This window comes from Vicugna pacos, chromosome 10 (genome assembly GCF_048564905.1).
Source record: "Vicugna pacos chromosome 10, VicPac4, whole genome shotgun sequence".
Taxonomy (NCBI): Eukaryota; Metazoa; Chordata; class Mammalia; order Artiodactyla; family Camelidae; genus Vicugna; species Vicugna pacos.
Genome location: NC_132996.1, coordinates 6,181,382 through 6,209,220, shown reverse-complemented (window position 1 = coordinate 6,209,220; position 27,839 = coordinate 6,181,382). Strand labels below are relative to the sequence as shown.

General features: G+C 40.3%; 1 long non-coding RNA gene across 1 annotated transcript; it reads left to right on the top strand.

Moving 5' to 3' along the window:
- Positions 1-101: 101 nt before the first annotated feature.
- Positions 102-27,734, top strand: LOC140698918 (uncharacterized). Its single transcript, XR_012076926.1, has 4 exons — positions 102-151; positions 3,076-3,181; positions 24,625-24,730; positions 27,611-27,734. It is a non-coding gene; the product is annotated as an uncharacterized lncRNA (long non-coding RNA).
- The last annotated feature ends 105 nt before the right edge of the window (positions 27,735-27,839 follow it).

Sequence of the window (27,839 nt, the reverse complement as noted above, 5' to 3'; positions counted from 1 at the left end):
AAGGTGACATCTGAGCACGTCTGAGTGACGTAAGAGAACGAACCTCGGTGGCAGTGGGAGAAGAGAATTCTACACAGAGGAAACGAGTGCAGAGGACCTTGGGCGGGAGCCTTCTTACCATGGTTACGGAGTAGAAACGCTAGCACGACTGGTGAGCAGTGAGCAAGGCAAGGCTTCGGGGAAGGGGGGTAACAGGCGCCACGAGCAGGATCGCGTATGAGGGACTCTGGATGCCAGTCTAGAGTTATGTGAGTTACTCCTTTGTGGGGATCAGAGTAAGGAGGGACGTGATCCTTTTAAAAGATCACCCTGGTGTCTGGAGAATATATTTAGGGGAGGGAAGGAGGCGGCAGGTATTTAAGGAGGGGGACCGATTAAAGAAAAAATTAGTATTTCAAAGTATGTTCTTTATCTGACCAGTTAATACTGCCACCATTGTTAACCTCATCCAAGCCATAAACTTCTCTCACTTAGCTTATTGCAAAAGTTCTTTATTTTTTAAAAACTTATGATGGATTGGTTGTGAAGTATGGGAAAACAGGACGAATCAAGAATGATCTTAATGTTTTTTGGCCTGAGTAGCTCTGAATGACAGAACCATTTACTGAGGTGGAGAATACAGGGGGAGAAGCAGGTTTGGTTTGAAAATCAGTCTTTAGGCTTAAAATGCCTGTTATCTCTCCAAATGGTTTATACTGAATGAGCAGTTAAATACACAAGTTAAAAACAGGATTTGGGGATTGTCAGTATCTAGGTGATATTTACAGCCATGAAATTGGATGAAATCACCTGGAGGGAGAATGTAGGTAGAGAAGAGGACTGAGGAGCCGAGCCAAGGAATTGTCTCAAGATAAAGGATGGATCAACTATGTCAACGCTGACAAAAAGTTTACGTTAGATTAAGACTGAAAAACTCCCACTGGATCTGGCTACCTGGAGGTGGCTTTGACAAAAGTGGTTCAGCAGAGTATTGGGACAAAAACCTAACTGGAATGAGTTAAATCAAGAGGAAATTTAAAAAGATAATAATTGGATACTATTAGCAGTTTTATGATAATAAAGTTAAAAGTTAGATACAACAGAAGTGGTAAGCAGAATCATTGACCCCAAGATGTCCACATCTTCCTCCTCCGGACTTGGAAGACATTACCTTACGGGGCAAAAGGAACTTTGCAGATACGACTAAGTTAAAGATCTTGAGATGGAATGTTATCTGGAATTATCTTGATGGATTCAATGCAGTCATAAGGGTCCATATAAGTAAAAGAGGAAGGCAGGGGAGTCACTGTCAAAGTCCAAGGGAGATTTGAATATTATGCTAAACTGCTAGTTTTGAAGGTGGAGGAGAGGACCATCAGCCAAGGATCACAGGTGGGAAAAAGTGGGAAAAGGCAAGGAAAGAAATTCTCCCCTGGAGCTTATTGAAGTAACACCGTCCTATCAACACCTTGATCTTCACTCACAGAAACCCATTTCAGATTTCTGATCTTTATAACTATAAGGTAATAAATTTGTATTATTTTAAACCACTAAGTTTGTGGTAATTTGTTATAGCAGCAAGAGGAAACTAATACACCATTTTTGTATAACATAGACATGAATTATGAGGATATGGAAGTGAACATCTTTGGTGAACCATTATTCTGTTACCATAATCCAGAGAGTTAAACCCACCCAAGGTCACATTAAATACTTACTAATAACTAATTAGAAAATTAGTGGGGAAAAAATGAATGACTGAAAGAGGAAGCATTTTGTACTTATTTGGTGTGTAGAAAGTAGGATTTAGGAAGGCAACAAAATTTAGAGCTCATATTTAAAAAAACAGAAAGTTGCATGCCGCTACCAGTAAATATTTTGGACATTTTTTTATGCCATCAAGACACAAGTTTGTGCATTAGGATATCATTTATAAAATGACATTGTGCCCAGTCTAGTCTCAAGCACTGGGACACAGGGCTCCAAGGAGCAGGACAGAACCAAGGTTCCTCAGGATCCTCCCAGGGTGCTCACACCATCTCCTTTGACCTCAGGTCTGTGGAGCGGCCGTAGGAGCCAGGGCTGTCCCAGCTCTTACCCTCCCACTTCATGTTGCAAACCATAAAGTTCGTTTGTACTGCAAAATAAAATAAAATGAAGTGAAAATTCAGCATTAGAAAATTGTTACAAGCAAGATCCACCGGTGAATGCTAAAATCAGCTGCCAAGTTTCAGGAGAAACAGGATATTTACATAGTCTCCAAGCACCTCACGCAAAGTACTTAATTACAAAGGGGAAAATGTGATCTTTACTGTAGTAAAAAGACCTGGCCGGTATCACCTGAACCAACCGTTCAAGGTTAAAATTACCAGTGAGGGAACATACTGATGCCGTGTTGTACCCATTAATATAGTGCACTGGGAAGGGCCCATCACTTCTGTGGTATCCTTCCCAAAAATCTAGGCACACAATCAGGAGAGAAATATCACACAAACCTGGACAACTCAGAACAGTCCGCAAAATGCCTTACAACGGTACTTTCTAGAAGAAGTGTCAAGATCATGAAAGGAAAAGAAAAGAAAAACAGATGAACTGACACAGATCAGGAGAGACTAAAGCACAGAGCAAAATAGAACATGATATCTCGGGTTGGACCCTGAAACAGAATAAGAACATTAGTGGAAAGAAAACTGGTGAAATCCTAATAAAATCTGCCGTCAATAGTGTTGTACAAATGTTTGTTTCTAAGTGTTGATAACTCTGCCATGGTTACACAGGATGTTAACGTTAGGGAAAGCTGAGTCATGGGTATGTATATGGGAACTCTCTGTAAGTCTAAAATTATTTCAAAATAAAAAGTTAACATTTTTTAAACTCTTAAATAAATGTTTAAAATATTTTGTTGTATCATACATCCCAATTTTTGGTTCAGAACCAATGTCACTATGATTGTATAAAACATTAAACATATATTCAATAGTTTGCTTTAAAATGTCTTAAGCATATATGTACATATGCCATTTTTATATAGATTATATAGAGTAACGTTCCTACATTATTAAAAGGAATTACTAATGCAGACTATCTGTTCGAAAGCCATATTCCAAGGCCAACATCAGTGATGCTAAAGAAGAGAAATCTCACTCTTGCCTCAAGGAGCTTCATAATAAGGCCAGATTCCTCACTGCACCTGCAAGCAAAGGTGAGAACGCTGGACGGGAAACACTGTGAGAGACTCTTTGAGGCCCTCGGATGCCCGTCCCCCCACCCCCAGCCACCCCGGGCTGTAGCATCCCACAGCGGGGGCTTCACCCTCCCCAAGGTTCTCATGGTCACGAGCCTTCATTTGCTTATGGCATATGTCTTAGCAAATTGACAAAAATAATCCTTCTTACTGCCGTAGTGGGGGAGAAAATCCATTAAGCACTGGTTATTTGAAAGAAAAAGTCTGCATGTCAAGAAAAAATGATTTGATCTTGCAGTAAAGATCTTTATCTTATGATAATAGCTAACATTTTTAAGGTGGGGAGGGTAGAGTCAGGTGGTGGAGCGCATGCTTAGCATGCACAAGGTCCTGGGTTCGATCGCCCGTACCTCCTATAAAAATAAATAAATTAATTAATCCTCCCTCCAAAAAAACACAAACGACATTTTTAAAAACACATTTTTTGAAAGCTTACACTATGTTAAATCTTATGCAAAGCTCTTTATATGCAGCACCTCCTCAAATCCTCCCAAAAACCCAGCAAGGTAAGTATTGTTGTGTCCTTACTTCAGATGAGAGAACTGAGGTGAAGTGAGGTTGAGTAACGTGCCCCAGCTCACCAAGCTAGAAAAAGACAAATCCAGGAATCAAACCGAAGTCGATTTGATTTTAGAGATCACTTAACCCTTCAAATGAACAGCCAGGTCTCTTTTCAGAGCAGCGTTTTCTAAATGTTTGAGAGTTTGGGCAGATCTATAAGATTTAAAGCATGCTGCAAGTATTGTTTTTTAATCTTTTTGCAAACATAACTAAGGTGAACATATAACAAAAACTTTTATGAACAAATCCATACACTTGGCTGGAGAATTGTTTAATTTGCCATGTGAGTACCTGGGGCAAGTTGAAACTTGACTCTGATTCTTTAGCTTTTGTAGACCTCGATGGGATGAACCAGGAACCCTGTCTTCTTAATGCCAAAGGTGTCAGGGTTGTCAACTGCTAGCCAAATGGCAAACAAAACCACTTTGCCTACTTGGCTAACGTAAGAAAAGGACGGAAGAACAAAGATTGTTTAGTCTCAGAATACCATCCCCTGAGGCATCATGGGGAAAATATTAGGGAAACCTAAATCATCCTCCAAAATTCTTTTCCCTTTCCTTTTCTTGTTTGTCAGAGCCTAACTCCCCCTCAGCACAAGCAAGTCAAAACCACCTGTCTTTGGTTTGCTATGGAGATTGGTTAGTGCTTTTTAGCGGCATGTACAGAAGGAGAGGGTAGAAACATTAACGGAGATTGTGTAGGAAGTTATCTCATTACAGCATCTGTCCATAGCACTTTTATCTGCCCACTTATTAAATATGCATTTTAAGCGCTGTCTACGTGAAAGGCACTACCGCAGCTTAAGAAACAAAAATGAACAAGACATCCTTTGCCATTCCGGTAGCTCCGTTTCCCAGGGAAAAGAGACACCGGAAATCAACTGTAAGGGGACTAAACTTGCTTCCAAAGGAGTGGACTGGAGAAAGCACACGCATTTAACTTTGTCTGACAAAGTCACGATATTGGTGCTTGAGATGTAGGTGAGAGTTCACCAGGCAGAGAAGCACAACCAATATTCCAGGAAGAGCAAGGCAATTACAAGCAGCGCAGCACGACTGCAGCTCAGCTTGCAAGGCGGGGAGTGGCGGGGTTTGGGGCTGGAAAGGCAGGCGCAAGCCACACAGACGTGGGTGACTGGGTGCCTTGCGTTATCAGCGCCGTCTTCTTACTAGATTATGGGACAAGTTTATTCATCGGTGTATCCCTAACTCAGTGTATACTACGCGGTAGTCCTTCACATGGAGTTAAATTAACAGTCCAACAGTGTTTTTACGTGTAATTTTGTGTCTGTAAAACCAGGTCAATTTGTTTTAAGCAGAATTGTCTGAGTTTTTTTTTTTTCAAATACTAATGTCTTATACTGCCCTCTAGTGGTGATAAAACAAGGGACGTTCCATTACAGGGAATGCCAGGAGCTTTCATTCTTTACAAAACGGATGGATGCTGGTTGTTTGCACGTCTTGGCTATTGTAAATAATGCTCCAGTGAACATGGAGGTGCAGGATCTGTTTGAGACAGTGATTTCATTTCCTTCCAATAAAGACTCAGAAGGAGAATTGCTGGATTATGTGGTAGTTTTACTTTTTATTCTTTGAGGAATTTGAAAGTTGCTTGCAGGTTAACTAAACTTAGTGTGGTAATCATTTTGCAATATATACATTACTTTGTACACCTAAAACTAATACAATGTTGTATTTCAATTATATCTCAATTAAAAAAACAAAACAATGCTGGTTACAACCAATAAGGTATCTTCACCCACTAATATCTTGCCGACCAGTTTGAAAATCAGTGGTCTCTAACAATATTTGTTTTATTTTAATATATTGTTTTATATATTTACATATATATATACATATATATTACATAGACTATGGTTCATGATATAATTCATTCTGAAAGTAGATATGATTTAACTTCTCAAAGAGTAAGTTGGTTAAGTTTAATAATACAAATAATGTAAATAAAATTTCCCATATACTAATAGTTAAACCCGTAAATATATTTCATTTTTTAATTTGTATACATTTTACATGCATTATCTCAAACAAGTCCCTACTACAACCCTCTTTACTTTTACTCTTCAGAGTTAAAGACTGAATTTCAAGAATGAGAAGACATAAAGTTTATTGTTACAGAAAATGTAATAAAGCGCTCTACATGACAATAGGAAACTTATTATGTACACCTATATGATGGCAATTACACAACTATTAAAATCACATTTGCAAAGAATATTTAATGAAATAGAGAAATAGCAATGATTCATTGCTAAGTAGGAAAAGAGGGCTCTGGAGATACACTTATAGCATCTTAACTATGGGAGGAAGTAAACACTGGGAAAGAAAAACCAGGAATCCATGCAACAGAGCATTAGCAGTGGTGGTTCCTCAGGAGTAATTTTTCACACTATCTACTTTGTGTATTTATTACTTTTTGGATCAGATAAGTCAAAAAAGTAAGAGCAAACATGAATGTCCCTTTGATGGACGTTACATATGAGAGGTTAAGGAATGCCCCTTAACGGCTGCCTTTGCAGATGTGCTATGAAGCTGAATTACAGATCTGATAACAGTTTTCCCGACCTGGAGATTGAGTTTGCTTGTCACAAAAGCATCTTCCAGGGCTTTCTTTGAACAAATACTCGTGTAAGGGGCTCCTGTACCTTCAGCATCAGATGAGTAACTGACCATAAACTTGCTTTATTTCCTCTTAAATCTGAATATCAATGATAACAGACTCTCCAAGAACTTCCTTGGGAAGGTTACATCAGAATGCCTTTTGTTCTGTGTTTGGCACTTCTGAAAACAAAGTCTAGTAAAGCACTATTAGTGTTGCACTGCAGGATGGTAAACCAGATCAGCAAAAGGGCACGATTAAAGGGTTCTTCTAATAATTGTTATTGGTTATATTTCCTAAAATTTGGGTTATGAACACTTAAAATATTTTTAAATCTATTTTCCATTCTTAATATTTTATCCTTATATTTTATTGCTTACATGGTTGTTGTCAGAATTCTTCTCCTATAGATTTCTATAATGCCTAGATTCTAAAAATAGAAGTTTAAGGAGTAAACTTTCAAAGAATTTTAAAGTGAGAGAGAACTTTACACATCGTCTACTCCTAACTCATATTAGTGATAAAATCCAAGTACCTTTAAAATGTCCTTGATAAAGGTAATAAATATTTGAAACTCAAAAAAAAAAAAAAAAAAAACAGGGTCCTACTGTACAGCACAGGGAACTATATTCAATATCCTGCAATAAATCATAATGGAAAAGAATATATATGTATAACTGAATCACTTTGCTGTACACCAGAGAGTAATACAACATTGTAAATCAACTATATTTCAATAAAATTTTTTTTTAAATGTCATTGGTTAAGGCATTAATATCTATGATTCTAATGACCATGGAAATAAAACTAGTCTTGCCTTTTTGGTTTCTACAGTCCAGCAAAGAAAGGAAAGAAAGGATCTTTAGCTACAGAAAAGTGAGAGCTTTATAAGTTACTGCATTTATAGGAAATCAACTCAAAGCTATGTGATTTATTTACATATGTATTCATTCACTCAGGACAACTCTGCTGACTACTTCTTAAATCATCTCTATGCTTGGGACTGGGGACTCCAACAGAGATCAAATACAGTCCCGCTGTCGGTAAATGTGCAGCCAATGAAATCCTAAAGGCTGATAAGCAAGCATTTAGGGCAAAGTGTGACACTTGTTACAATGAGTGTAACAAGCTTATAGTGCCATCACATAAGAGGAGAATCTAACCCAGACTTGGGCTGTGAAAGCAGGTGTCCTGGAGAATGTGACCTGCAGGGTGGGTTAGACAAGCAAAGACGGAGAAGGAAGAAGGGATAATTTCAGGTATCCGAAACAGCCTGTGTCACACTCCACCTGCTTTACCCTTGTTTCGTAAATCTCCAAATCAGGCTCCTGAGAGAGCTTCCAGGCAAGAAGAGCAACTGAACACATACTTTTACCCATGCTCTTCCTGAACTCAACTCAAATGACAGGTAAAGGATGAAAAGGAGAGAGATATGGGGAGGAGACAGCATCAGACCTTTGAAGGTCAGAAAGCGGGTGGGTAAGGGGTGCCTGCCTTGGATGAGCACAGAGAGCTAAAACCCACGCTGCAGTGGGTGAAGCAGGAGAGCAAGCCAGCCGGTCCTGCACAGAGAAGCTCGGGTTAACTGGGCGGAAAGTGAGGCTGACACGGGATCAGTTGAAAGCCTGTTGAAGAAGCAGTTAGACCTCAAATCCAGTTCCCCGGGTCACACAGCGAGGCAACGCCTCTCCTTCTACCAAAGCAGGAACAGTTTTAAAAACTAAGAATAAAAGAGAACTTCTTCAAGCTGTTAAGGGGCTTTTAGGAGTTCTGTGAGGCTTCCCCTCCAGGCCTCCGTCGTCTTTGCCCAGCTGGTGGGAATGTCTGCGGCCCCGCAGCTCTCAGCTGAGTCACTCCCCAGGCATTGGCCTCGGGCCAAGAGAGCCCTCACACAGGGTCACACCGAGGCCCTGAGGGCAGTCCTGGCAGACGCGGGATATAAAAGCCAGAGCCCTTTGCCTCAAGGTAGGGCAATTCTGAAAGGCATGACTGTACACCTAGCAAAAAACAGGAAATACAACTTTTTTAAATAAAGATACCATTTACATTAATGACAAAAATTTATAGTATCAGTGATGAATCTTTAAAAAGATACACGAGCCTTTTCTAGAAAAAAATATGTGTAATATTGAAAGACGTTTTTAAAGATTTAAATAAATGGATGAAAATAGTATGTTGTTGGATTTGAAGACTCACTATCATACAGGTGTCAGTTCTTTCGATTGATCTGAAATGTTCAGTGCAGTTCTAGTCGAAACACAAAGGGCTGCTTGTGGAACTTGACAAGCCAGTCTGAAAACTGATGTGAATGAGAAAAGGAACAAGACTAGCCCAGATACACCTGCGTTAGGGCAACTTGGAGATACTTGCTTTGTCAAGTGACAGGACTTAATGGGAAGCGTTGATCATTAAGACAACATGGTACTGGCATAGGGATCCTTATAAAAATCAATGGAACAGAAGAGAGAACCCCAAAATAAACCCATGCCAACAAAGAAACCTGATTTATGACAAAGCAGGCATTACCGCTCAGGGGGAAAGGACAGAAGGGACAGTCCTGGGTGTGCACGGCTCAGAGTCCCCTTTGTAGATGAAAATAGCAGAGTGCAGCTCGGCATCCCGTCATACAAAGGGTCCGGTTGAAACCCAGGGACCTTGCTCCCTGCGGGGGATTCAGGGTGGGAACAACAAGATGAAACAGTCTGTGCTTTGGGTATGCGGGCCCCTAGACACTTAAGATGCAGATCTAAGAGAGAATTTCAGTGACCCCAGATTCTTGCGTCTTCCTAAAGTAGAAAAGCACTAAAAATCAACTAAAATTAACTTGCAATTTCTATTATTTGTGATTAGCAGTCATGTTTCACCAAGATATATGCTTGCCTACATGTATTTCCCAGCCAAAAATAAATTCATATGTACACTAGCTCCTCCCCTACCTCTTCAGCGCATCCCCTCAGAGCTACTGAGAGGCTGTTTCTCAGGCGATAGTCCTCAGTGAGGTCCCTGAATAAAACTTACACACAACTTTTATGTTGTTTTTCTTTACGTTGACACCTGCAGCTAAGAGATAACCTCCACCAAGGAGGATAGTGGCTGACGGCTTCTACCCATTGTACCTTCAGCATCCACCACAGTGCGCTCTCCCCCAGACTAAACAGGGAGTGGACCAGAAGACGACCAGTCTTTGCTCGCTGATGCCTGGGCAAGACTTTCTCTTTCTCAAGACTGCTTCTTCCTTTCCTCTCCCCTTCTTCAGGTGCCAGACCCACATCATAACATCGTAACTTTTCTAGCTAACCCCTGCTCCGGCTCCACTTTATCTTTCACGGGCGTTTCCTCCCAATAAATCTCATACATCTCTCTTTCCATCATGGTATCTGCTTCTCGAGGAACTGAACTGAATAGTGGGTGCCGGGAATGGTCCATGAAGGCAGCCCGAAGGGTGGAGATTGGTGGAGACCACCCACTGGCTGGCAAGGAAAGCCCCAGCCTGAGTGGAATGTTGGCCGCAGATTGTCCCTGGCACAAGATAGTGGGCCGACTGCTGACTATTTCAAGATAACGGCCTGGAAAACAGCCAGTGGAGGGGAAAAGGCTACTAACGCAGTGATTCGGGCCTTTAGAAGACACAGGAGGGACACTGCCTGCAATGACAGTGGCTAGTTATTATTAAGTGAACGGAAGCCCTTCAGAGGGATAATGAGAAACTGAGGGTAGTTAACCAACAGTTAAAGGCCAAGTGTGAGAGCCAGCGTATGCTCGTGGTGGTGGCACTGCTCACAGAGAGAGAGTGGGAGAGGAAATACAGCTGAGGAGCAACCACAGGACCTCGTGTCTAGAATGGGGACCTGCGGAAGCGATTAAGTGCTGTGTTACACTGAGGTCAGGGCCGAAGCATGGGATGGGGACTTCTGGGTGGATGTCCCCGGTACTGGGCTCTGTGCCCACTTTCGTAGCATCAGCCCCAGGCTACAGAGGCACACCCCATCCCTGAAGTTCTCAGTGATGTGCCTCTCTCACCACACACTCTTCTTGCTGATCCATCGGGCCCGCACTTCCCCAGCTATACTGTGCTGGGGGTTTAATGGTCGTTACCTGCCTGCCAGCCAGGAGAGGAAGTGGGGACAACTCTTAGGGTACAAATTGCTGTGTGGTCGAGAAGCCTCAGTAGGGTCCTACAAAGGGTGCGTGCTAGCTCATACAGAGAGAGGTGCTGTCATAGGAAGTTCAGATTCAGTCTTCTCTGCAGTCCAGGCCTGAAGGTAGGAGAGGAGGTCACAGGGCTGGGCTCATTAATGGTGATGGACATCATGAGCCCCAAAGTAAGAGAGACCAGGTAGCGGCCCAGAACTGCCAGAAGTCAGGGAGCCATGGTTTCCAGAACAGCCAGCAAGCTTAAAGAGGCAGCTGAGAGAACTTAACTGGCAGTGAGAGAATTAAAAGAAATTTGGGGTTCCTAGGGATTAAATAGCCAGGCACCCTTCAAGGGTACTACTTAGCACCTGCAATCAGAAGATAAGAATGAAGGCGCAGGGGGCTGAAGATAGTGGTCCCGATAAAAAGTCACAATGCCTTGCTTAGTTCCCAGACTTAAGCCAATTTCCAGATCTGGAACCATCGAAGGAAGAGATGGCTAGGTCCCCAGGAAGAAGGGCCCTGCGGTACATACAACAAATACCTACTGTGAATATGCTCTCAGTCCTTGCCTAAAGGGACCATCCCAGTGAATGTACACTAAGAAAAGGGGAATAAACCAAACATTAAGGAAAATTGCACAGCATGTTAGTGCAGCATGGTCTTAAGCTGCTAGAGGATGTGATCTGCCAAAACAAAGGCGTATAAACTAAGAAGAAGGGAAAAAAAGACATGAACTCTAAGAAACAAGGTGGCTATCGTGGCCATGAGAATTCACCTGGCAGCCCGCCAGCTACAGGAGGATATTGACCAAGAGCCAGTTGCTGTGCTCGGAAATCCAGCTCAGCCCACACTTTCCGTGCACTGGATCCAGCGAATGACTCCATTACTCAGGCAGGTTTATTTCTGGGAGACACAGAAGTCTTCTGATGAACCACCTGAAGGCTTGTTTAACCTTCCTTCCAGCTAACCATCCTTCCCTGAGGGTCAGACTTGTCTCATGATCTGATGGATTCCTTCAGCCCCTCCCAGTTCCCTCTCCATTTTTGTTCACAGGCATTTCCTTAATAAATTCTTTGCTCATTTAACCCGATGTTGGCATCCAGTTCTTTGAAGACCCAGTGCCAATGCAGGAAAAGGCTAAAAAATATCCCCAGGATGATGGTAAAGGAAGATTCCAGCTGTGCACCAAGCCTAAAGTGTAACCAGTTAAGACAAATGCAGAAGGGATGGCTACAAGAAAATAAAAAGGACAGAAAATCTACCATGTTTGATGTTATTTATTACTCTGAACTCTGGCAGAGTAAGAATTAGCAATAAGTTACACAGAAAATCGTGATTTTTCATAATACACAAAACAAAAGTTTGACAAGAAATAAGTATGTTCATACTATACCACATGACAATGGCAAAAAATTATATTTACATAGTCATAATAATGCAATTATTAAATATCAATATAACAAATTGTAAGTATTTTATAGACTAAAAGAAAGAGAGGTATGGTGTAGAGAATACTGTAATTCAGAGTTAATATATCACATATAAAACTGAAATATCAAGAATGACAGAATAAGCATGTTGTTTAGAAATATGGAGGTAAACAGTAGAAGAAAAGCTAAAAGAACTAAAACTGATTATCACTAGGGAGAAGGAATGAAGATAGATGCTGGTAATTATTTCATAATAACACAAGTATAAATTTTTAAGCTATGTGCAACTTTGGTAAAGCTTAAATTAAAAAAATATTAAAATCAACAATTTGACAATCATATATGGAATATATAAAGAGTTATTAGAAATCAACAAAAGGCAAATACCACAGTGTGAATAAACAGGTGATTTATGAAAGGATTGAAAATATGAATGAGAATATAAAAACATGTTATTTCAAAATTAATTAAATGAAAGTTTAAAAAAAAGGCAATGAGACGACTTCTAGATTTATACCCAAGAGAACTGAAAACAGATGTCCATATAAAAACTTGCACACAAATATTTATATAAGCATTATTCATAATAGCTTAAAAATTTGATGGAGACAAATATTCATCAATTGATGAATGGATAAATAAAATATGACATATCCATAAATGGAGTATTATTCAGCAATAAAAAAGGAATGAAGTACTGACACATGCTACAACATGGATGAATCTTGAAAACAATATACTAAGTGAAAGAAGCCAGTCAAAAAAGGTCACATATTGTATGATCCATTTATATGAAATGTCCAGAATAGGCAAATCCACAGAAGCAGAAAATAGTTCAATGGTTGCCAAAGACTGGTGGAGGGGGAAATAGGGAGTGTCTGGTAATGGGTATGGAGTTCCTTTAAAGGGTTGTGAAAATATTCTAAAATTAGATCGTGGGGATGATTGCACAACTCTATGAATGTCTTAAAAACCACTGAATTGTATACTTTATAAGGGCAAACATTATAAGAATTACATCTCAATAAAGCTATTTTAAAATTAAAACCACAAAAAACACCAAAAATATTTTTTAAAAGAAAGAAATGAGGAAAAAAAAAAAAAAAGCAATGAGAAGTATCCAGCAGAAAAGAGTCAAACTAAAAGAGAAAGAAACAGAAGAAAAGCCGGAAACCACAATTCAAGCAAATGCGTTTCGTGGTTAAATAAGTGAGTGATAAATCAGGGAGATCCTGACTCATGGGTCATACATTGAAATTAACATCTCAAATTTGGACACAATAAGTAATACTCCTTCTGATGTGTCATTTCTGTATACAAAATGTTTTATTTTATGTACTGATTACCACAAACAAATGTTCAAATGGCTCAAGACATTAAAAAAAAAACATTTTTAAGGGCTAGGGATTAGAATAAAAAAAACCTATGACAGAATCTATTTCATCAAGATAGAGAAGTTAGGCTGTTTTCTCCTTGGCTTGAGAAGAAAAACAAAGAACAAATGGGATTAGAAGTTAAAAGCTATTGAAGTCACAGGCTTTGCAAGCAGACACCACATTTCTAGAGGAATCTAGCTGAACTACCCCAATGCAACATATTCCCTTGTATTTATTTAGGTTGCTTTCCAAGTGTGCATATTGTCTGAAGTCAGTCAGGTTTTCAAACGGCTTTTTGCCAAATGAATTGAGAAGGCAAAAATATCATCAAAGACCCAGAGATGCTATCAGAACATTACAAGAAAAGACCTGGAAGGCGCGCACGGCCAGGAAGCCAAGAGGACCTTTAATCCAAATGCCTCAAGAGCCAAAAAGTATCATTTTAAACAGGAGACAAAGAAAGCAGCTTCTTCCCTAAAACCGTCACCTCACTTCCCAGTTTATTAACACGACAAGCAAGGTTTTTAATTATTTGAGTCATATTTATAAGTTAGTTATAAACAAAAGGGTATCTCCTCCCAGAAACATCTGTTAGTGTATTTCTCACCCACGGAGATTTCATTGACACATTCTTAAATAATTCTTAAATAATTCATCTGACTTTATCTTTCAGTGTGGGTACCTAGACAAACATCAAACAAAACACAAACACTTTGAAAGTTTTTTTTTTAAAGAAAATTAAAAGCAAGCCAAAAAAAGAAAGAAAGAAAGAAAGAATCATTTTAAGGAGGAGGGTATTTAAGCACAGCATGTCAGGTCTTTGGAAGGCAGGAGTATATGTTAACTAAGCCTTGCTAATGTATCTGTCGAGATTCTGACTCTACTTTTTGTTATGAGTTAGAAGTGCAATAGCAATATTAAAATTTACATGTTATGTCCACTCTCCTGTTAAAACGCCCTTAAAATAATTGTAAATATTTATATTCAGGCATGCTATTTTGAGACTTCCTCATTTTCAAAAAGAGTGATCATTCACATGTTCCACTATTTCCAGAATGCATTAATTTTAAGGTAAAATTCAACCTTGCTATTATTGAAATGTTTTGCTATGCCTTCCTTCAAGATTAAAGGAGTCAAATGAAAATAATTCAAGTGACAGTTGATTTAACATATTTGACCCGACAATAGATTCATATGCCGCATAAACGGAAAGGCAAGAAAGTTCAAACTAAATTTTCAGTCTGCTTTTATTGAGGACTCACTTCATGTCAAGCCTTCCTAAAAAGGTATTCTAGAGAATTTTTCAGAAGTAAACCATGGTGTGCAGTCATGGGCAGCTTGTGGATGAGTTACAGTCATGAGAATTCATTGACATTTATAATTGATGTCAATCGATATTGACAATGATACTTTAATGACAATTTATTGAGCACTTACAATGTGCGAGGCATTTTGACAGGCACAGAACATGATAATTTCATTTCATACTCTCAAAACCTTATAATGTAGCTCGAACAGTCTTACCCCTTTCAATGGCTGGGAACGGTGAAGCACAGAGAGGTTAAGAAACTTGCCCAAAGCCACACGCAAAGTGTGACAAGCTGGAATTCTAAACCAGGTGATCTGAATCCAGAACCTACGCTCTTAACTACTATGCTATCTCTTGAAATTCAGAATGAATTTTCCTTTGGAACCACACTGTAACTGTAATTAGTGCCACAAACTAGTCTATAAAAGCCTAAAAACATATCTAGGCAACAGATTACACACACAGAACTGTTCTGACCAATGAGCCAATTCAGACACAAAAGGAACTGGTAACAAAAGAGGTGTCTTAGCTTTATTTTCAGCAATAGTCATTATCTGGGGGGAAAAAAAGAATTTCAAACATTTTAAAGCCAAAGAATTCTCTTTGCAAATGAAATCTTACCCAGGAGTACAATTGCTAAAACACATAAGAGTAAGACAGTTCTAACTGAAGTGGGGAAGGAAAAGTCACTCTCCTCACCCCCATTCTCTACGATAAACCCCGAGCACTTCCCCCAAACTTCAGAGCTCCAAGCAACGCAGCCTGAAAACCCCTGAAATAGACATACAACACCACAGACCCAGCAGATTTCATTTTCCAGAAACCACTGGACAAAGTACCTAGTGATGTTCTCCCAGACTAAATAGATAAATACGAATTTTAAAATAGTTATATTCATGTTACCATTAGATCTGCCCAGGTAATGGAAGATCTTTAGTGTTATGCCAGAGGACTTTGGTCCTGTTCCCATTCATTTTTTAAATTAATTTATTTTTTAATCTTTTGCTGTTGTTGTTGTTAATGGAGGTACTGGGGATTGAACCCGGGACCTCATGCGTGCTAAGCCCACACTCTACCACTGAGCTATAACTCCCAGCCCCTTGTTCATTATTTTTCATCGACGACTTGGATGAAGTCATAAAAGGTATGCCTATGAAACAAAATAGAAAACAGCTGAAAAGTATCCCCAAACATAATAAAAGAGCTGCAGGCAATTCAGGAATACACATTTTTAAAAATTTTTATTTTTCTTGAGCAATTTCACCTTCTTTTTTTTTTTTAACAATTTCACATTTTTATTTTTATTTATTTTGGGGAGGGGGTAATTAGGTATGTATGTACGTATGAATTTATAATGGAGGTACTGGGGATTGAACCCAGGACCCTGTGCATGCCAGGCATGTGCTCTACCACTGAGCTATACTCTCCCCCAGGAAGACACATTTTAAAACACTAAATATTTTCCACAGAAATCTTTTTGGGTAAGATCTAGTGTACAGGAGCAGATTCTTGAGGGAGTCCAAGCATACAAGACTTCATCTTAAACTTCAACCCCAAAGTAAACTCAGCTCCCTTCTTGCACAAAGTAACTTTTCAATTGTATGCACTCCTGCTCTCCTCTCCAGCTGCAGGAATGGGTTGCTCATAAGACCAGAGGGAGCGCCAAAACCAGAGAACAGAAAACTAAACTTCAAGAAGACAGAGTGATGTACAAATTAAATGATCTAGAAACAGATACTAAAACCAGCAGAAGGAGCCAAGAAGAATGCAAAAACCAGGGAGAGGATGGTAACCAATCCACAGATCACAAGGAAAGGTCTCGGTCAAATTCTCATATAAACTGGCCAGGGTGTGGCGCAGGGGCTGACAGCCAAGTTTAAAGGTCCAGAGTCAAAATGGACACAATTCTTTCCAAGGTAGGGTGGAAGCAGTATTGTCCTGGTTAACCCAACAGGAAGTTACAACAAGTTCCAGGCTGTTCTTGAGATGAATGCATATTCACATGACTTCTTTCAAACTCCAAGAACTCTTACAAATACACTAAGTACTTGAACTGAATTGGTGTCAAAAGTAATGCAGTGCCTTTCCACCCTGTGTTCAGCTCCCTGTCTCAGATAACAGAGCGTCGGGTAGAGGGCAGGGCTTCCGCTGGCCAGGTGAAGCAAGGAAGCAGCGGAAGGTGGGGTGGAGAACTATGGAACAGCACAATGATTGTGGGCATGCCATAGCATGATTCCTACAAAGGTGGAAACCCAGTCTCCGGCCATCGCCGTCTTTGTTGCTGCTTTATGGGAAGGCAGTGCGTGTCTGTCGGAAGGACAAACGAAGTGTCTTTCTTATTGCCCAGTAAAAAGAGATCTATGCTTTGTATTATTAGAAATACCCACATAACAGTGTTTTTGAGAGAATTAAGGGAAAACCCATGGAAAATATTTAGAACAATGCCTGATAAAACAGTACACACTTTAAAATGTTAGCTATTATGTTGCTATTATCCTGTCATCACTATGATCATCATCCTGGCATTATCGTCCTGGCACCTATCAGTCGTCTTCAGGTGCCCATAAACCCCCCAGATACTGCCCAGCTGCAGGGGTGGTGGTATAGAGAGACCATGGCACCATGAAATGGTAGTGTTAAAGCCGAGATCTGGGATAAGGGCAAAGCTAGTTCCAGAAACTATATGAACGCCATCTTAAAACTTGCTTCCCACTGTGTATCATCTGTTAATTGCCTTCTCTGGGCTGCATGAGTGGTGATGCTTCTTGTAGGCCAGGCTGCAGGGAGTTTGCCTAGGTTGGAAGTCAGAATAAGGAAGAGCAGTAATGAACCAGAAGGCTCATTAAACTAGTGCTCAATGATAGTGGCACGAACGAGCATGAGGGAGACGGAGTGATGAAACCTCTGCAAGCTGTCAACGTCATCAGTGTGGGAAAAGTTTGTTCTGGACTTGGGTAAGGAAGATTCAGCTCAGACCCTGACCATCAACTCTGTTTTGAAATGACACCAATGCAGGGGCTCTCTTTCACTCCCTGGCAGAGTCTGAAACTACCCTCTGGCAGGTAATCTTTGTTCAGAATTCAAGAACTGCTGTGGGACAGAAAGCTCGGGATGGAGGCGGCGTAGTGTGGAAGTCATAGACAACGGCAGAGCAGAATTCAGCCGTAAAGGAAGTGTAGAGGGTGGGTTTCCCGGCAAAAAAGACTGCGAGCTAGAGAGAGACTCACATAGCACGTGAGGAAAACCATCCGTCCTCAGAATCCACCCTCAGGTCTAACTCATGGGGCAGTTTTACAGATCACCACGGCCCCTAGCAGAAAGTGGCCACCACACAGTGTACCTGTTCCAGGGCAGATGCGGGTCCGATGAGCCGTTGGACAAAGACTTGCGGTATATTCTGATCTTTTTTTGTTAATGTATGTGTATGTTTTGTAAATAATGGGATCATCACTACCTAACTTTTCTTAGCTGCTCTTTTTTGCCTAGAAAGATATCAAGAAGCTCTTTTCATATCATTCAATAATGTTTTATCAACTCCTTCATTCATTCAGCCAACGTTTACTGAGCACATACTACCTGTCAGGTGCTCCTAGGCACCCAGGATACAGTGGTGGACGATGACCGAGTAGGTTCCCAGTCTCAGAAGAGTCCAGATCGGTGGAGGAGAAAATAACTAAATAATAAACAGAGACTGAAGATGTCAGGGCTTGAGAGGTGTTGTGCAAAGAATCAGGGTGATGTGGTGGAGTGTCTGAGGCTGCCTTCAGCTGGATGCTTACAGAAGGCCTCCCTGAAGGGGTCTTAAATCGAAACCGAATGACTAGAGCCAGCCGTGCAGAGATGAGGGTGAGGAATCACAGACAAATGGAAAGCTAGTGCAAAGGCCTGAGACAGAAAGAAACTCAGCCCGTGAAAGAAACAATAAGGCCAGGTGACTGAGAATGAGGTCCCAGAGGTGAGGAAGGCCTCCTCCATCTCCCCACGGAAGTGAGAGGAGTTAGGAGTTCTATTCCAAATGTGAAGGGAAGCCATTGGCGGTTCTTTTACATAAAATTTGTGTGTCTGTGTGGGTATGTCAGCTCTACGGAGGTTTAACTTGTATACAGTAGAATTTCCCAATTTTAACTCTACGATTTGATCGACTTTAATAAATGTATGTATACAGTTGCGTAATCCACACCACCATCTAGGATATGAAACATTTTCATCACCCCAAATAGTGTCTTTCTGCTTCTTTGCAGTCAATCCCATTTCTCCTAACAACCACTGATCTGCAGTCACTAGAATTTTAACTTCTCTGGAATATCATATCATCATCTCAGGTCATAACAAAGGAATCATGCAGCGAAGACAATTACATAATTTGCAGGGCCCAGAATGAAAGTAAAATGTGGGGCCCTTTGTTTAAGAAAAATTATTAAGAATTTCACAGCAGCAAAAACAGAGCATTAAACCAAGCATGGGGCGCAGTGGTAGAGCCTAGCGTTAGCAGGCACAATGTCTTGGGTTAAATCCCCAGTACCTCCATTAAAAAAATAAATAAAATTTAAAATAAATAAATAAAGCTAATTATCTCCCCCCTTAAAAAACCAAAGCAAAACAAAAACCAAACACAGGGCCCTTCTGAGCAAGGGTCACACGCCCCTGAAGCCAGCCAATTTTATCTTTCAGTCCATGTATATTTTTCCATTTATTTGTGTCTTCTTATGTTTCTTTCATTAATATCTTATACTTTTAAATATACAGGTCTTTCACTTCCTTGGTCAAATTTATTCCTAGGTATTTTATTCTTTTTGATGCTACTGTAAATGAGATTGCTTTCTTAATTCATCTTTCTGATAGTTCATTATTAGCATACAGAAATGCAACAGATTTTTCTGTATTGATTTTTTATTCTGCAGCTTTAATGAATTTCTTTATTAGTTCTAATCATTTCTCGATGGAGTCTTTAGGATTGTCTATATGTAATATCATGTCATCTGCCAATAGTGACAGCTTTACTTCTTCCTTTCCAATTTGGATGCTTTTTATTTCTTTTTCTTGCCTAATTGCTTTGGCTAGGACTTCCAATACTACGTTGAGTAAAAGTGGCAAGAGTAGACATCCTTGATTATTTTTGATCTTAGAGAAAAAGCTTTAAGCTTTTCACCACTGAGTTTTTTTGTATGTGGATATTCAACTGTCCCCACTCTATTTAAAAGGCCACTCTTCCTCCATTAAATTGCCTATGTGCTTACATTTAGACCTGTGATGCATTAAAGGGCTTTAACTAGAAGAATGACAAACTCTTTTGACAGGATCATGCAGCTGCTATGAGGAGAATGAATTACAGGCACACCTCGGGGATATTGTCAGTTCAGTTTCAGACCACTGCAATCAAGTGAATTCCACAATAAAGTGATTCATATGATTTTTTTTTGGTTTCCCAATGCATATAAAAGTTATGTTTACACTAAAATATAGTCTATTAAGTGTGCAATAGCATTATGTCTTTAAAAAATGTATATATCTTTATTTTAAAATATTTTATTGCTAAAAAATGCTAACCATCATTTGAGCCTTTAGTGACTTGTAATCTTGCTCATGGAGCATCTTGCCTCAATGTCGATGGCTGCTGACTGATCAGGGTGGTGCTTGCTGAAGGCTAGGCAATTTATTAAAATAAGACAAAAATGAAGTTTGCCACATTGATTGACTCTTCCTTTTGTGAACAATTTCTCTATAGCATGCAATGCTGTTTGATAGTGTTTTTCACACAGTAGAACTGTTTTCAAAATTAAAGTCAATCCTCTCAAACCCTGCTGCTCTTTTATTGACTAAGTTTATGTACTTCTAAATCCTTTGTTGTCTTTTCAACCATCTTCACAGCATCTTCACGAAGAATAGATTCTATCTCAAGAAACCACTTTCTTTTCTCATCCCTAAGAATTAACTCCTCATCCATTAAAGTTTTATCGTGAGATTGTAGCAAGTCAAATCTTCAGTCTCCACCTCTAATTCTCGTTCTCTTGCTATTTCCACCACATCTGCAGTGACTTGTTCTATGAAAGTCCTAAACCTCTCAAAGTCATCCATGAGGGTTAGAATCAACTTCTTCCAAACTCCTTTTAGTGTTGATAGCCTGACCTCATCCCATGACTCATAAATGTTCTTAATGGCATTTAGAGTGGTGAACACTTTCCAGAAGGTTGTCGACTCATTTTGCCAGATCCATCAGGGAAATCACTGTCTGTGGCAGCTATAGTTTTATGAAATGTATTTCTTAAATAATAAGACTTGAAATTCAAAATTACTTCTTGATCCGTGGGCTGCAGAATGGATGATGTGTTATCAAGCATGAAAATAATATTAATCTCATTGTACATCTGCATCAGAGTTCTGGGTGACCAGGTGCAATTGTCAATGAGCAGTAGTATTTTGACAGAATGTTTTTTTTTTCTGAGCAGTGGGCTTAAAATATTCATTAAATCACATAAACAGATGAGCTGCCATCCAGGCTTTGTTGTTTCATTTCTAGAAAATAGGCAGAGTAGATTTAGTGTAGTTCTTAAGAGGCCTAGGATTTGGGGAATGGTAAATGAGCATTAGCTTCAACTGAAAGTGAGCAGCTGCATTAGCCCCTAACAAGAGAGTCAGCCTGCTCTTTGAAGCCTGGCATTGACTTCTCCTCTCCAGCTCTGAACGTCCTAGAGGGCATCGCCTTCCAATATAAGGCTGTTGCATCTACATTGAAAATCTGTTTAGTGGAGCCACCTTCATTAATGATCTGAGCTAGAGACTCTGGGTAACATGCTGCAGCTTCTCCATCAGCATTTGCTGCTTCACCTTGTACCTTTACATTATGGAGGTGACTTATTTCCCTAAACCTCGTGAACCAACCTCTGCTAAGCTTCAGACTTTTCTTTCGCAGCTTCCTCCCCTCTCCCAGCCTTCACAGAAGTGAAGAGGGTTAGGGCCTGGCTCCTGATTAGGTTTTGGCTTAAGGGAATGTTGTGGCTGGTTTGATCTTCTATCCAGACCACTCAAACTTTTTCCGTATCAGCAATAAAGCTGTTTGGCTTTCTTATCGTTCATGTGTTCACTGGAGGAGCACTTTTAATTTCCTGCAAGAACTTTTCCTTTGTATTCACAGCTTGGCTCAGTGTTCTGTGCAAAGGCTGGGCTTCGGGCCTGTCTTGGCTTTCGACATGCCTTTGTCACTAAGCTTAATCATTGCTAGCTTTTGATGTAAAGTGAGAGAGGTGAAACTCTTCCTATCACTTGAACATTTGGAGGCCATTGTAGGGTTATTCACTGGCCTGATTTCAATACCGTTGTGCCTCAGTATTTATCAGCTAAGTTCGAAGTCTTACTTGGGCGTGCTCTGTGTGCTCCAAAACAATTACAGCAGTAACATCAAACATCCCTGATCACCAATCACCATGACAAATAGAATAATCATTGAAAAGTCTGAAACATTGTGAGAACGACCAAGATGTGATACAGAGACATAAAGTAAGCAAACCCTGTTGGAAAAATTGCCCTACAGAGGATTGCCACAAACCTTCAATCCCTAAAACGCACAATGTCTGTGAAGCACAACAAAGCCAAGCACGGTGGAATGAGGAATGTCTGTATAAATGGACACAAAAGTGGAAGCAGATTTGGAAGAATATTTATAGGACGAGTGAGAAGTGATGGAAGCTTGGACTGGTTCTGAGCAGCAGAATGACAAGATCTCAGTGTGGTTCTGTCATCTTCCTAATGACTAATGATGCTGAGCACTTTCATGTGCTTATTTGCCATTTATTTTTCATCCTCTTTGAAGAGTCCGTTTAAACCACTTGCCCTTCGAACCCTCCTACACTGCTGGTGGGAATGCAGTTTGGTGCAGCCACTGTGGAAAACAGTATGGAGATTCCTCAAAAGACTAGGAATAGACTTGCCATATGACCCAGTAATCCCGCTCCTGGGCTTATATCCAGAAGGAACCCTACTTCAAAATGACACCTGCACCCCAATGTTCACAGCAGCACTATTTACAGTAGCCAAGACATGGAAACAGCCTAAATGTCCATCAGCAGATGACTGGATAAAGAAGAGGTGGTATATTTATACAATGGAATAATATTCAGCCATAAAAATGACAATGTAACACCATTTGCAGCAACATGGATGTTCCTGGAGAATGTCATTCTAAGTGAAGTTACCCAGAAAGAGAAAGAAAAATACCATATGAGATCACTCATATGTGAAATCTAAAAAATAAATAAATACATACATACATACATACAAAACAGAAACAGACTCATAGACGTAGAATACAAACTTGTGGTTGCCAAGGGGGGGAAGGTGGGAAGGAACAGACTGGGATTTCCAATTTGTAGATACTGACAGGCATATTCAGAATAGATTAACAGGATTATACTGTATAGCACAGGGAAATATATACAAGATCTTGTGGTAGCTCACAGTGAAAAAAAATGTGACAATTATATATGTATGTTCATGTATAACTGAAAAATTGTGCTCTACACTGGAATTTGACACAACATTGTAAAGTGACTATAACTCAATAAAAAAAATGTTAAAAAAAAAAAAAACCTTTCGCCCTTTTGTGCTTGTGGTCGTAGTTGTTGTCACATTGTTGCTGTTGCTATTTTACATTTGGGTCCAATACTCACTGCAGGGTTTTAAGCAGAGGGGTGATAAGATCTCACTGAAATTTTAATTGGCATTTCCCTAATACTGCATGATGTTAAGCATTTTTCATGTGCTGCTTTGCCATCCATTTAACATCTTTGGTGAAGTGTCTCTTCAAATCATTTGTCTATTTTGCTTTTTGTTGGTTTTTCTTTTTTGACGCCTTATTATTATTTTTTAATAGAGGTGCTGGGGATTGAACCCAGGACCTTGTGCACGCTAAGCACGCGCTCTATCCCTGAGCTATACCTTCCACCTGTCTTTGCATTTAGTTCTATGCTCCATTGGAAGATTTTAAGCAGAGGAGTGACAAGATCTTTTAACAAGCTCATGTTGCTGCTATGAGAATGGATGATAATGAAGCAAAACTAGAATCAGAGAGATCAATTAGGATCAATTTTTCCAAGAGGGAAAAAAATAGAGGCTTGAGCTGGTGTAGGAATAGGAGACGGGAAGAGAAATGGACAGGTTTGTAATGCTTTAGAAGTAGAATTGAGAGGAACTGCTGGCAGATTGGCTGTGGAAAATAGGGGAAAGATGAGAATTCTTATAGTTGGGGCTGAAACTACAAAGAAGATGGAGGGGCTGTTGACTAGGCTGGAAAAAACTAGAAAGTGTTGGAAGAAGCAGGAGAGAGAGGTGACCTGCTTTGACCATGTTAAATGTACATGCTTATTAGACATCCATGCGTCTACGTTGAGGAGGCATTCGGAGATACAAGTCAGAGAGAGGGCAAAGTCACGGATTTTTTTTAATCGGCATGTAGATGGCATTTAAAACTAAAACAACTGTTATGTACAAAATTGTGTGTCCCACCCTCCGAAATTCATTGGTTGAAGCCCTAACCTCCAATGTGATTGTAATCAGAGATGAAGCCTTTAAGGAGGCAGTTAAGATTAAACGGGGTCATAAGGATGGAACGCTAATCCACGGGACCGGTGTCCTTATAAGGAAAGGAGGAGACACCAGGAGTACACAGCTGCTAATAGGGCAAATAAAAGAGTAAAGAGGAAACAGTAAGATTGAGAAACACTGGGGGTCACTAATGACCTTGGCAAGACAGTCTTAGCGGATCAGTGTAGACAGTAGTTTAACTGGAGCAGATGGAGGAGAAAATGCGAAGTGAAACAGTGACTAAGACAAGTTTTCAAGATGTTTTGCTGTGAAAAGGGAGCTAAGAAACGGGGGTGGTGAGGGGATACGGAGTCCAAAGAAGTTTTTAAGGGTTTGTGTTTGGATACGGAGTCCAAAGAAGTTTTTAAGGGTTTGTGTTTGTTTTGTTTTTAGGATGGGCAGTAACAGTGCACGTGTGTGTGAACGATCAAGTAGAAAAAAAAAAAAAGAATCAAGGAAAGAAGAGCTAATGCAGGGGAGAGAGAAACAAATGCGGCAGGTGAGTCCTTGAGGAAGGAGAAGGGATGGGGCCCAAGGGAAAGGTTTGATGTTTGACGGGGGGCAAGGCAACGGTGCTTCACATAGGCTGACAGAGTTGATGGTGTGAAAATGAAGAGATTCTCTCTGATTGCTTCTATTTTTCTCATTCAAACACGAGGCAAGGTCACCAGCTAAGGGAGGAACGTGAATGTAGAATTTAGAGGCTATCAGAGAAGGTGTGGTGTAATTGTTTTAGAACTTGGGAAAGTGAGCTTACTAGAGAAATCACATAGGGTTGCTCAGCAATATTGGAAGTCCAGGTTGGAAAGTCTTTCCTGGAAGTCTTCTGGCTGACTTACCTTTCAATTTCAACAACCTAAAGGGACCTCAGATTTACTCCAGAACCAGGGACTGGAACCGCCTTCACTGAGAACATTAAACCTCTCCCCAGTTTGAAAGCAGAGTCTGTTAGCAAGGAAGAAGGCTGGGTGGTGGCTTTTGGGTAAGCAACCAACAGTGTCTTTGCCAGGTTGATTAACGGGAAAAAAAAGAGAACATCATTGTTTTAATTTATACTTATTTCTTTGATCATTAGAAATGTTGGGGTTTTTTCATTTTGGTTGGTCATTTGGCATTTTTTATTTTGCAAATTAGTTGTTCATATACTTACCTAGTTTTTCTATTTTTATGTTGATCTTTATGAGTCTTTTATGTATTCAGGATAGTTATCCTTAATCAATTTTCTTTATGTCAAAATCTATTCTCCAGTTATCATCTGGCTTTCTTTTTTAGTTATGGTGTTTTACGTGCGCAGATGTGTCTAATTTTTCATCTAAACCTGTCAGTCTTTTTGTTTCTTTCTTGAATATCAGGCTTAACATGAATGCCCCCAGGTAACTTGTGTGATATCATGTTTTCAAGGAAAACCCCAAGATTTTAGAAATATATGTGTATTTTTAAAGGAATTTTGTGGTTTCATGACATGCGTGTCTTTAAGCCATCTGGACGTTGTTATATAACGTGAGGTAAAGATTTCAGTTCCTCCCCCTTATGTTTAGCCATTTGCCTCAATGCAGTTCTGATCATGTTAATCCCTTAATTAAGTACCGTCAATAATCTGCCCACCCTCCGACCCTCACCTCCAGAATAATGTTCACGTTTCCGTCCCCACATTCAAAGCACTCAATGGCCTGGTCCAGTTTTCTTTCCCACACTATGTTATGGACTCTGTGGATTTTCCTACTGGCTTTCAAACTGTACTCAGATGAGACCTAGTGGGTGTGTGACGCCTTCTGAGATCCATCTTAGCACAGAATACAGGGGAGCGGAAATAGACAAAGACCTACGTGGGGTTCACTCCCACTTCAAGGACAGAAACTCCCCTTTCACCTGACTGACACGATGTTGCTTCCAGACAAGGATTTTACTGAAGAGATTCAACAGCTTGGAAAGGAAAACAAACAAACTTGCTTCTTAATCCTCCTGTGCAAGTCTCAGAATAGCTGCTTATTGTAGATCGAGCTGCACAGGAAACAGGCATGGAGGCAGAGATCTGCGCACAAGAGGTTTATTGGGGTGTGCCCTCCTGTGAAGGATGTTAGAACTATGAAGCAGTTACAGGAAAGACTCCAGTCAAAACTAAAAGGAACTCTGAAGCTTAAATGAGACGTCCCAGACTGAGGTGACAGGCAGTGGCTTGTGGCTGCCCTGCCGGAGTAAACTTGGGTGAAGGAGCCGTCTTTGGTTGTGGGCCGTTCCTGGAGAGAGACCCAGCTGTAAGCCACTCACGGACCTCCACTCCATCAGTCGGGGAATGAGTGCCTCAGTTCCCCCAGGGCTTCTGGGTGGTACGCAGAGCACCTACATTACTTCCACGCCCTGACTCAGGAGATTTTGTCAAGGGTGACATTTCTCACCACCTCCAAATCCTATTCACCACAAACCCTAGCTCTGGTACTATACCCTCCACTGAACATCCCCTGACTCGCATCCTTGTAAATAATGTTTTTCTCCTCTAAATTTCAAGCACTTTATCTCTGTTCATCTTATGGCATTTATCTTCGTCTGCCTTCCCTTAGAGCTACTTTTCACTCCAATTAACTGAGAATTTTCAAGGATTCAGGCAATAAATTAGGACCTGGGGACATAGAATGAGCAAAACAGATAAAGATTCTCTCCATACTTTAAACAAATAATTGGAAGTTTAAAAGTTCATGGTAGTAAAAGAGCATGTAGAAAAGAATTTAATTCAAATGATGGTATCAGGGGATGACTCTCTAAAGAAGTGATATTAAACACAGACCTAGAAAAACTGTGCTGTACACCAGAAATTGACTAAAACTCAATTAAAAAAAAAAAAAACAAACACAGACCTAAAGGGTAAGCAGAAAGTAGTTCAGTGAAAGAAGGTGGTGAGGGTAAGGAGTGGGCTGAAGTCAAGTAAGAGAGCCGTGAATGCTAACATTGACTTTTATTCAACAAACAGATACATAGATCCCTCCTGTGTGCCAGACATCACCTTAGGTGCTGGCGTTTCATCACTAAACAAAACAGCAGAAAATGCCTTGCCCTCATGGCGCTTGCATTCTAGGAAATGGGAAAATCCAATGTAGCTAGAGTTTAAAGAACAAAGGAGACAGGGGTACAAGAGGTGGCTGAATTGGTAGGTAGAGGCAGGCTACTCGTGGCCTGGAAAGAATTTGAAGATTCTTATACCACAGGACACGATCAGACTTTAAAAAAGCCAATAACTCTGGCTGCTTGGGCACGACCTCTCTCCCCTAATATACTATAAGCTTTTAGAAGATGTTCTCTGAGAAGCACATGAAGTTCCTTTGTAAATAATGGGCACCTATAAAGTAATAACAATAGCTAACACTTAAATGCTTTCTACATGCAGGAGACTGGTCTAAGCACATCCCACGTGTTAAATCAGTAATCCCCGCCATCCACCATCTCTGTTGCCTGGCTGAGTGAGACGAGGGGTGCCTATTCATCTGCAGCATTGGAACCTGGAAACACCTGAAAAGGTGCAGATTTCACTCTGTGTGCAAGGGTAGGGGAGAGGGAAGTTGTGGGGAGAAAAGAAAAGTCAGAATGCCACATGCATGGTTCCATAAGCCTTTGCA